Genomic DNA, 8,824 nt, shown 5'->3' with positions numbered 1-8,824 from the left:
CCTAACCTAACCCTACCAACTGTACCTAACCTAACCCTACCAACCATACCTGACCTAACTAACCTAACCCTACCAACCATACCTAACCTAACCAACCTAACACTACCAACCATACCTAACCCAACCAAACCAATCAGTTATACCTAAAAACCTAGACTAACCTAAACAACCATACTTAGCCAAACCTAACTTAGCTATTACCGACTAACCAACCATGCATAAATTAATCTAGCCTAACCAACTTAACCTAACTAATAATAATGAACTTAACCAAACAACTGGGAGGTGTGGGAGAAAGGGACAGGACCTGGGTGGTGTGGCAGGACCTAGGTGGTGTGGCAGAACCTGGGAGGTGTGGGAGGAAGGGACAGGACCTGGGTGGTGTGGCAGGACCTGGGTGGTGTGTTAGGACCTTGGTGGTGTGGTAGGACCCGGGTGGTGTGGCAGGACCTGGGAGGTGTGGGAGGAAGGGACAGGACCTGGGTGGTGTGGGAGGAAGGCCTGGGTGGTGGGGCACTGCTGCACGGAGGCTGGTAGTCAGTGTGCGCGGGGCAGCGGAGGAGAGAGGGTAGGAGTGTGCGTGCCCCGGTTAGCTGTCAGTGTGACTGAGGTGTGTGGAGGCTGAGGGTGTCGCTCCTGGTGTGTGTGTGTGTGTGGCGGGACTTGGGGCGCGTACCTGTGTTGTTGTGGGCACTACCGTGGTCATCATCCCCTCACCCTCCGTTGATCAGTTAATTTATGTCATTGTTTCATAAAATCTCAGACATTATCTGTATTTTAATACAGGACTTAGTCAGCCGAGCAAAAATCAAGAATTTGTGCGTAGAAAATTTCGAATGGAAGAGACATTCCCGTTTAAGATGATTTAGATTGAAAGTTGTGTAAAATGTCATTTGGCCCGGTGCCTCACTTTCCAAACGAGCTTTCAACATATCGTCCACATAAATGAATATTCGAGTAAGTGTAAATACTTATATAATTAAACGTTTCGATACACAAGCGTTTAAACTCTAGTGTATACGAACTCGGAACTAACAGAAAATAGGCAAGTGGAGTTGGTGGAGAGTGTTGACATGTTTGTAAGTCTTCAGTGGCTCGAGACCAGAGTCACGACCGTGGGGAGGGAGGGAGGGTGGGTCACCGGCGGCCTGGTTGCTGCTATATTGAGATAACGGCAGTGCATGTCCAACACCCCTTCCCCCCTGCTCACGACCTGCCCTCTACCAGCGTGTATGTCATAACATTGTGTTGTTCGTGGTTGTGGCTGGGAATAATCCATACTGCTCGGGTGTGGAGTGGAGTGGAGTGGAGTGATCTTGATGCCCCTCATGTGGGAGGTTGCTGGACATCTAGAGCTCGCCCCTTTTCCTTCTGTCTGTCTGTCTGTCTATGAAGGTACCTCTCCTCAACTAAGGGGAACACACGACAGACAAGATTATCCAGTTACCATCAGTCATATACCGAGGGGCATGTCCCCTTAATATACACCGTGGTTGTCATACACTGTCAGCGTAGGTGGAGATGAGAGCGGTGAAGAGCACAGCACCACACCACCACTGTGCTAGTGAGTAGAACCTTCTTACTATAGTGACGTTATTAATGACTGTTTCGTTGCATATACTGTGGGGGATGGATGTGGGTGGTGTGTGTGGGGATGATGTGTGGTGTGTGTGTGGGGATGGACAAGTGGTGTGTGTGTGTGTGGGAGATGGAGGGTGGTGGTGTGTGGGGATAGATGTAAGTGGTGTGTGTGTGGGGATGACAAGGGTGTGTGTGGGGGATGGATGGGCGGTGTGTGTGTGGGGGGATGGATGTAAGTGGTGTGTGTGTGGGGGGATGGATGTAAGTGGTGTGTTTGTGGGGGGATGGATGTAAGTGGTGTGTTTGTGTTAGTGAACTGTAGGTAGAGTGTGACAGTGTGATTATAGCACCACAGTTTACACACCGGACTGACAGTGACTGAGTGTATGGGAGACTGTGCAGATTCTACTGTAATTCACGACTGTGTTTGTTTGTAACACTCGTACACACACGACTTAATCTTATTCTGTAAGTCAGCCTGTACCTACATCTGACGATTTGTATGTGACTTATGTGTACACTTCCCAGCAACTACATGTGCATGTGAGTGTTTACGACAGTGTACACATAATAATCTAAAGCCGAGTGTTTGTACGTTAAACAATGTAAACACGGCAGTGTACGCTTGTCCAATACTGTTTAACTGTGTGTACATGTGAATTTTACGTACACGTGATCCTGGACATACATGTGTGTTTGTGTGCAATGTTATACAACCATGTACACACGACTGGGATGGACGAGTCCTTCAAACACTGTGTACGTCATAGTATACGTACACTGACGTGTATACAGAAGAGTGTACGCTTGTGATTGGTGATGTGTGTGTGTGCACAGGAGAATGTACACGGCTAATTTGTAATGTTTGTGTACACAGAAGAGTGTACACGCGATTGGTGATTGTGTGTGCGTGCGTTCGCGTGCGTGCGTGCACGCATAGGAGAGTGTACACACGTGACTGGTGAATGGTGACTGGCTGGTCTTTGAAGCACCAGCTGGGAAAACAGTTGGTCTGGCCTGGTGCACTCTGGCTACTGGTGTTGGTCTCTCTCTCTCTCTCTCTCTCTCTCTCTCTCTCTCTCTCATCTTGACTACTTTCTTCTATCTGTCCATCTTACTGTCTGTCTGTGTATCTAATAATACGTGTAAATTATATATATATATATATATATATATATATATATATATATATATATATATATATATATATATATATATATATATATATATATATATATATATATATATATACATACATATATACATTATACAACTATCTGTCTTATCTATCCCACTCATAATTTTCTTCTATTCATCTATGTCCAACTCTAAAATCTGTTTATCCAGTTATATAATCATCTGTATATCTGTCTTGTTTTTTCTGTGTATCTCTCTCTCTCTCTCTCTCTCTCTCTCTCTCTCTCTCTCTCTCTCTCTCTCCTTTACTGAATTAACAACTGGATATAATATTTCCTGTTTTTAAGATATAGTTTAAAGCATTGACTATATCAATGATTATAGCACCTATAATCTTGCCATATATTAGTCATTCGTTATATAAGAAAGTTTAATCTAAATCTCAGGCTATATAAGAATGTGTGCTTATTTTTATTTATTTAAAGAATATGCCACATGTATGTATGTATGTATGTACAGTATGTATGTGTGGTTGGTGGCGCCGATACATAGAGGTGTGGCATGGGATGTACTTAAGGGAACAACCCCATGCAATTCCTATACGTTCTCCTGGCAGGTGTGTTTTGTGAAGTGGGTTGATGTAGTCTCGTATATCACTCTTGTCAGGGAGAGAACTTGAAGGTAGGGAGGAGGCGGTGAGAGACGTGGGACCCCAGGCCAGGCTAGCTAACCCACGTTACCACGTCAGATGTGCGTGATTTAGGGTCCCGTTCACCTACCGTACTTAGAGGGTCTTGAAGTCATCCACGATCAGATTGGACTTTTACGAACAGCGCGGAGTGAGTTTATGACTGGTCGCTGATTGTTAGCCACATTCAATAATCTTTTAATGCCAGTTTTAATTGCCAGTAAAGTCGGGAGTAACTTGTATGTCCGTGTGTATTATGTATAGCGGCGAGGTAGAGATTGGCGGGGCTCGGCCGTCACCAAGGCTTCAGGGTGTGTTAGCAGGTAAATTTAATTGTCTTTTGTGAGCCTCACACAGGTGGTGGGTTGTCTGTGGGTGGGAGTATATATATATATATATATATACATATATATATATATAATATATATATATATATATATATATATATATATATATATATATATATATATATATATATATATATATATAATTTTTTTGCTGTTATTGTTTTTGTTGGTCTGATGACTAAGGAAGAACTATATTGTATGTTCAGAAAAACAGAACGAGGCTACCAACCCCTTGTAAGAATCTCCACCAGTTAGGTCAGGGAGGTAGGTTTGGGGTGACTGAACGTCGCCAAAAGTATTATGAAAAACTGACTCGGTTACTCGCCGAATAGGATAATTTAATAATTTTGGCTGAAACTAAAAGTATTATTTTAGGAAACCCGTATATGGTTGCTTGATGCGTGGAGTGTGTTGTGAGGAGGTGTGGATAGAGTGTATGAGAAGTGGGGTGAGAGGGGAGGGGGGTCGTTGTTGAGCCGCACCTGTGATGACGGTGTGTTTAGAAGCGGCGGCGGCGGCTGTAGTGGTTGGTGGTAGCGGAGCTGCAACTCGTTCACCTTGACCTGATTCTCGGCCTTTGAGGGATTTACTCTTGGCGAGAGATGAGGTAATGCTTCGATTTGTATTTTCCATTAACCCCCTGAACACATGTATATTACCAGCAGCTGCCTCTAGCGTCCTCGGAACACCTTCACGTACCTGCTGTCACACCAACACATAAATCTACTACTAACTCTATCTGTCGTGTCTCAAGGAATAATCTTTAAATCATCCATGATAATGAGATTCTTTGATGCCTTAGGCCCCTCGTGTGTGTGTGTGTGTGTGTGTGTGTGTGTGTGTCCCCGCTTCTCGCTACACACCTGTTGTTCTCCTCCAGCTATCTCCCCCACCACTTGGTCATCGTTCACTGCACAAATTAGCCTTCCATTCTCCAATGTCTTCTGTCTCACACATTTTCATAACTTTTTTTGCCACTTTCATTTTCCTTCGTGGATTTTTTGTTTGTGTTGTTTATGTGATTGATTGAAGTGTTGAGCACCACCCACGAGCTGACGTGTGATGATGTTTGTGTGGTGGCCAGACAGGTGGCTATCCTCCCTCCTCCTCCCTCCCTTCCTCCCTCTTTTATCCTCACCTCCCACTCCCCATACTTTTTTGTCTCTCTCCTCACTTGCTACATATTCTACGTATTCCTTCCATCCTCCACCATCACCCTCCAGCGTCTGTGTTACTGCCTCTTCCAAACTACACCCAGCTCTTATTGCCTCTACCTTCATACCCCCTCTGCTCCAGCTTGCTTACCCCCCCTGTCATCTGCCTGCTGTTCTTCCATCCGCTCGTACTCACTCCAGCTGTCACCCCCACCTCCGAGGGTCGTTTGGCCTTCTAGGCCGTGAAGAACAGGTGCTGCTTGCATACTTTTTTTCCGTCGTCATCCCCGGCTGATGGTGAGCCGTTATGATGTTCTTGTAGGTCAGGAGGAAGGGGTAGTGAGGAAGACAAGGACACGGGACTAGATGGGCAGGAAAATAGCAAGCAGGACGGGGTGGTGGAAGGGTGACATTGACGTGCAGTGACGTGTGAGTCAGGCAATATCTCCGCCTGTGTGGTCGCAGATGTCAGTGTGCAGGCATTCTCCTCGCCATTTTCTGTATGAGTTCCTTCATTGTCAAGTGTGAAAGAGCCGGTCCTTTAAGTCCATTTGCATAACAATGGAAACTGAAATGTATCCCGAATGTCTGAGATCTTTTTTTTTTTTATCTTGGGTTGAGAATATGAATGTTTGTGTGAGAGAGACGTAGACTGTATTCAACAAATCGGTCATGTAAAAGCTGTGTATTCTAGATCTCTGAGGAACCCAGTGCACCAGGACAAACAACCGTTCGATCGTGAAGTATTGAAATAGAAATGAAAATGTAAGTGTAACCTACAGAAAAAAAACCTCTGAAATACCCATCAGTTTAACAGAGAAAAGAAACAAAACAAAAGAGTGACCTTGGACGTAGAAAAGTGCTTGAAAAAATTTAACAAAATAAACATTACCGAAGTGTGGTGTGAGTGAGGTGTGGAGGAGGACATTCCACAAGCACCAGTAACTGTGAACTGCACAGGACAGACACACACACAGGGTGACCACAATAAACAAGAGGGAGCCAGCCAGCAGTCCATGGGCGCACTGCACTTTGGAAAACGCCAACCCCTGCACCAGGCCTTCTTGTTCTACAGGTAGGTGCTGTTGTGTCCACCTGTTAACCCTGTTTCTGCCCCGTGTGTGTGAACCCTATGTCTGCCCTGGAACCATGTGTCCACCCCGTGTGTTAACCCTGTTTGCCCCGTGTGTGAACCATGTGTCCACCCCGTGTGTGAACCCAGTGTCCGCCCCTTCAGTAAGATGACTTGTACCATTAAGTATGCTGGCTTTTACCCATAGTGTGATGACTTAAGGCACCTGGTTTATTGTCTTTAACCTTGAGTAAGATGACTTAAACCCCTAGTGAGACTAAAACCCTAGTAAGATGACTTAAACCCCTTGAGTAAGATGACTTAAAACCCCTTGAGTAAGATGACTTAAACCCCTGAGTAAGATGACTAAACCCCTTAAGATGACACAAACCCCTTGAGTAAGATGACTTAACCCCTTGAGTAAGATGACTTCCCTTTGTAGGATGACTTAAACCCCTGAGTAAGATGACTTAAACCCCTTGAGTAAGAAGACTTAAACCCCTGAGTAAGATGATTAAACCCCTGAGTAAGATGACTTAACCCCTTGAGTAAGATGACTTAACCCTTGAGTAAGATGACTTAAACCCTGAGTAAGATGACTTAAATGAGTAAGATGACTTAAACCCCTGAGTAAGATGACTTAAACCCTTGAGTAAGATGATTTAAACCCTGAGTGATGACTTAAACCCTTAGTGAGACTCAACCCCTTGAGTAAGATGACTTAAACCCCGAGTAGACTTAAACCCTGAGTAAATGACTTAACCCCTGAGTAAGATCTTAACCCCTTGAGTATGAGACTTAAACCCTGAGTAAGATGACTTAACTCCTGAGTAAGATGACTTAACCCCTTGAGTAAGATGACTTAACCCCTTGAGTAAGAGACCTAACCCCTGAGTAAGATGACTAAACCTCTGAGTAAGATGACTTAACCCCTTGAGATATGATGACTTAACCCCTGAGTAAGATGCAAACCCCTTGTAAGATGACTTAAACCCTGAGGAATTTTCAACCCCTGAGTAAGATGACTTAACCCCTTGAGTAAGATGACTTAACCCTTGAGTAAGATGACTTAACCCCTTGAGTAAGATGAGCTAAACCCCTTGAGTAAGATGACTTAAACCCCTTGAGGTGAACTTAACCTCTGAGGATGACTTAAACCCCTGAGTAAGAACACTAACCCCTTGAGTAGATGACTTAACCCCCAGGAGTATGACTTAAACCCTGAGTAAGATGACTTAACCCCTTGAGTAAGAGACTTAACCCCTTGAGTAAGATGACTTAACCCCTGAGTAAGATGACTTAACCCCTTGAGTAAGAGACTAACAACACCCTTGAGTAAGATGACTTAAACCCCTGAGTAGAAGACTTAAACCCTGAGTAAGATGACTTAACCCCTTGAGTAAGATGACTTAACCCCTTGAGGAAGACTTAACCCCTTGAGTAAGATGACTTAACCCCTTGAGTAAGATGACTTAACCCTTGAGTAAGATGACTTAACCCCTTGAGTAAGATGACTTAACCCCTGAGTGATGACGCAAACCCCTGAGTAAGATGACTTAACCCCTTGAGTAAGATGATTAAACCCTGAGTAAGATGACTAACCCCTTGAGTAAGATGACTTAACCCCTTAGTAAGATAATTCTAAACCCCTGAGTAAGATGACTTAACCCCAGGATGACTTAACCCCTTGGAAGATGACTAACCCTTGAGTAAGATGACTCAACCCCTTGAGTGAGACTTAACCCCTTAGGAGTGATGAACCCCTGAGTAAGATGACTTAACCCCTTGAGTAAGATGACTTAACCCCTTGAGTAAGATGACTTAACCCCTGAGTAAGATGACTTAACCCCTGAGTAAGATGACTACCCCTTGAGTAAGATGACTTAACCCCTTGAGTAAGATGATCACAACCTGAGTAAGATCTTCCCTGAGTAAGATGACTTAACCCTTGAGTAAGATGACTTAAATCCCTGAGTAAGATGACTTAACCCCTTGAGTAAGAATACTAACCCTTGAGTAAGATGACTAACCCTTAGGATGATCAACCCTGAGTAAGATGACTTAACCCCTTGAGTAAGATGACTTAACCCCTTGAGTAAGATGACTTAACCCCGTGAGTAAGATGACTTAACCCCTTGAGTAAGATGACTTAACCCCTGGAGGACGATGACGTAAACCCTGATATGGCACTTTCTACCATCAAGCAGCCAGGTGACGTGGTCGAGGTGTAGTGATCAGGGAAAGGTCACATCGTCTCGTCTGTACAGTGATGTCAGCCTCTGGGAATGGAGAATTTACCCTTTGAGAACCATACAACCTGTTCCTTTGATGACTTCACCCCTGTACACTGGTGACTTCACTCCTGTACACAGGTGACTTTACTCCTGTACAATGATGACTTCACTCTTGTATAATGATGAATTTACTCCTGTACACTGATGACTTCACTCCTGTATAATGATGACTTCACTCCTGTATAATGATGACTTCACTCCTGTATAATGATGACTTCACTCCTGTATAATGATGACTTCACTCCTGTATAATGATTACTTCACTCCTGTATAATGATGACTTCACTCCTGTATAATGATTACTTCACTCCATTACCAAGATTATTTCACGTTCTGAATATGATGTCGCCCCCTTTAGTATAATAACGAAGTCATTGAGAAAAGCATCCACACATCGATATGACATCACCCAATGAGTAAGATGACTTCACCCCCTTTAGTAGGTCGAGTTAATCCCATTTGTTTGATGACTTAACCCTTTGAGAAGGATGACATAATCCTTGAGGAAAATGATATAACCCCTCGAGTAAGATGACTTGTTCCCTTGAGGA

At 44.0% G+C, this 8,824-nt stretch overlaps 1 long non-coding RNA gene across 2 annotated transcripts; it reads left to right on the top strand.

Moving 5' to 3' along the window:
• The first annotated feature begins 528 nt into the window (after positions 1–528).
• LOC121878353 lies at positions 529–5,734 on the top strand. 2 transcript variants are annotated; one of them, XR_006091138.1, is made up of 2 exons: positions 529–576; positions 5,602–5,734. It is a non-coding gene; the product is annotated as an uncharacterized LOC121878353 (long non-coding RNA). The 2 variants fall into 2 exon arrangements; XR_006091137.1 differs by having other exon boundaries at positions 551–639.
• Positions 5,735–8,824: the final 3,090 nt, after the last annotated feature.

Source organism: Homarus americanus, unplaced genomic scaffold (assembly GCF_018991925.1).
Source record: "Homarus americanus isolate GMGI-L3 unplaced genomic scaffold, GMGI_Hamer_2.0 scaffold33468, whole genome shotgun sequence".
Taxonomy (NCBI): domain Eukaryota; kingdom Metazoa; phylum Arthropoda; class Malacostraca; order Decapoda; family Nephropidae; genus Homarus; species Homarus americanus.
The sequence above is the reverse complement of the archived record's forward strand: the minus strand, read 5'-3'. Positions and strand labels throughout refer to the sequence as shown.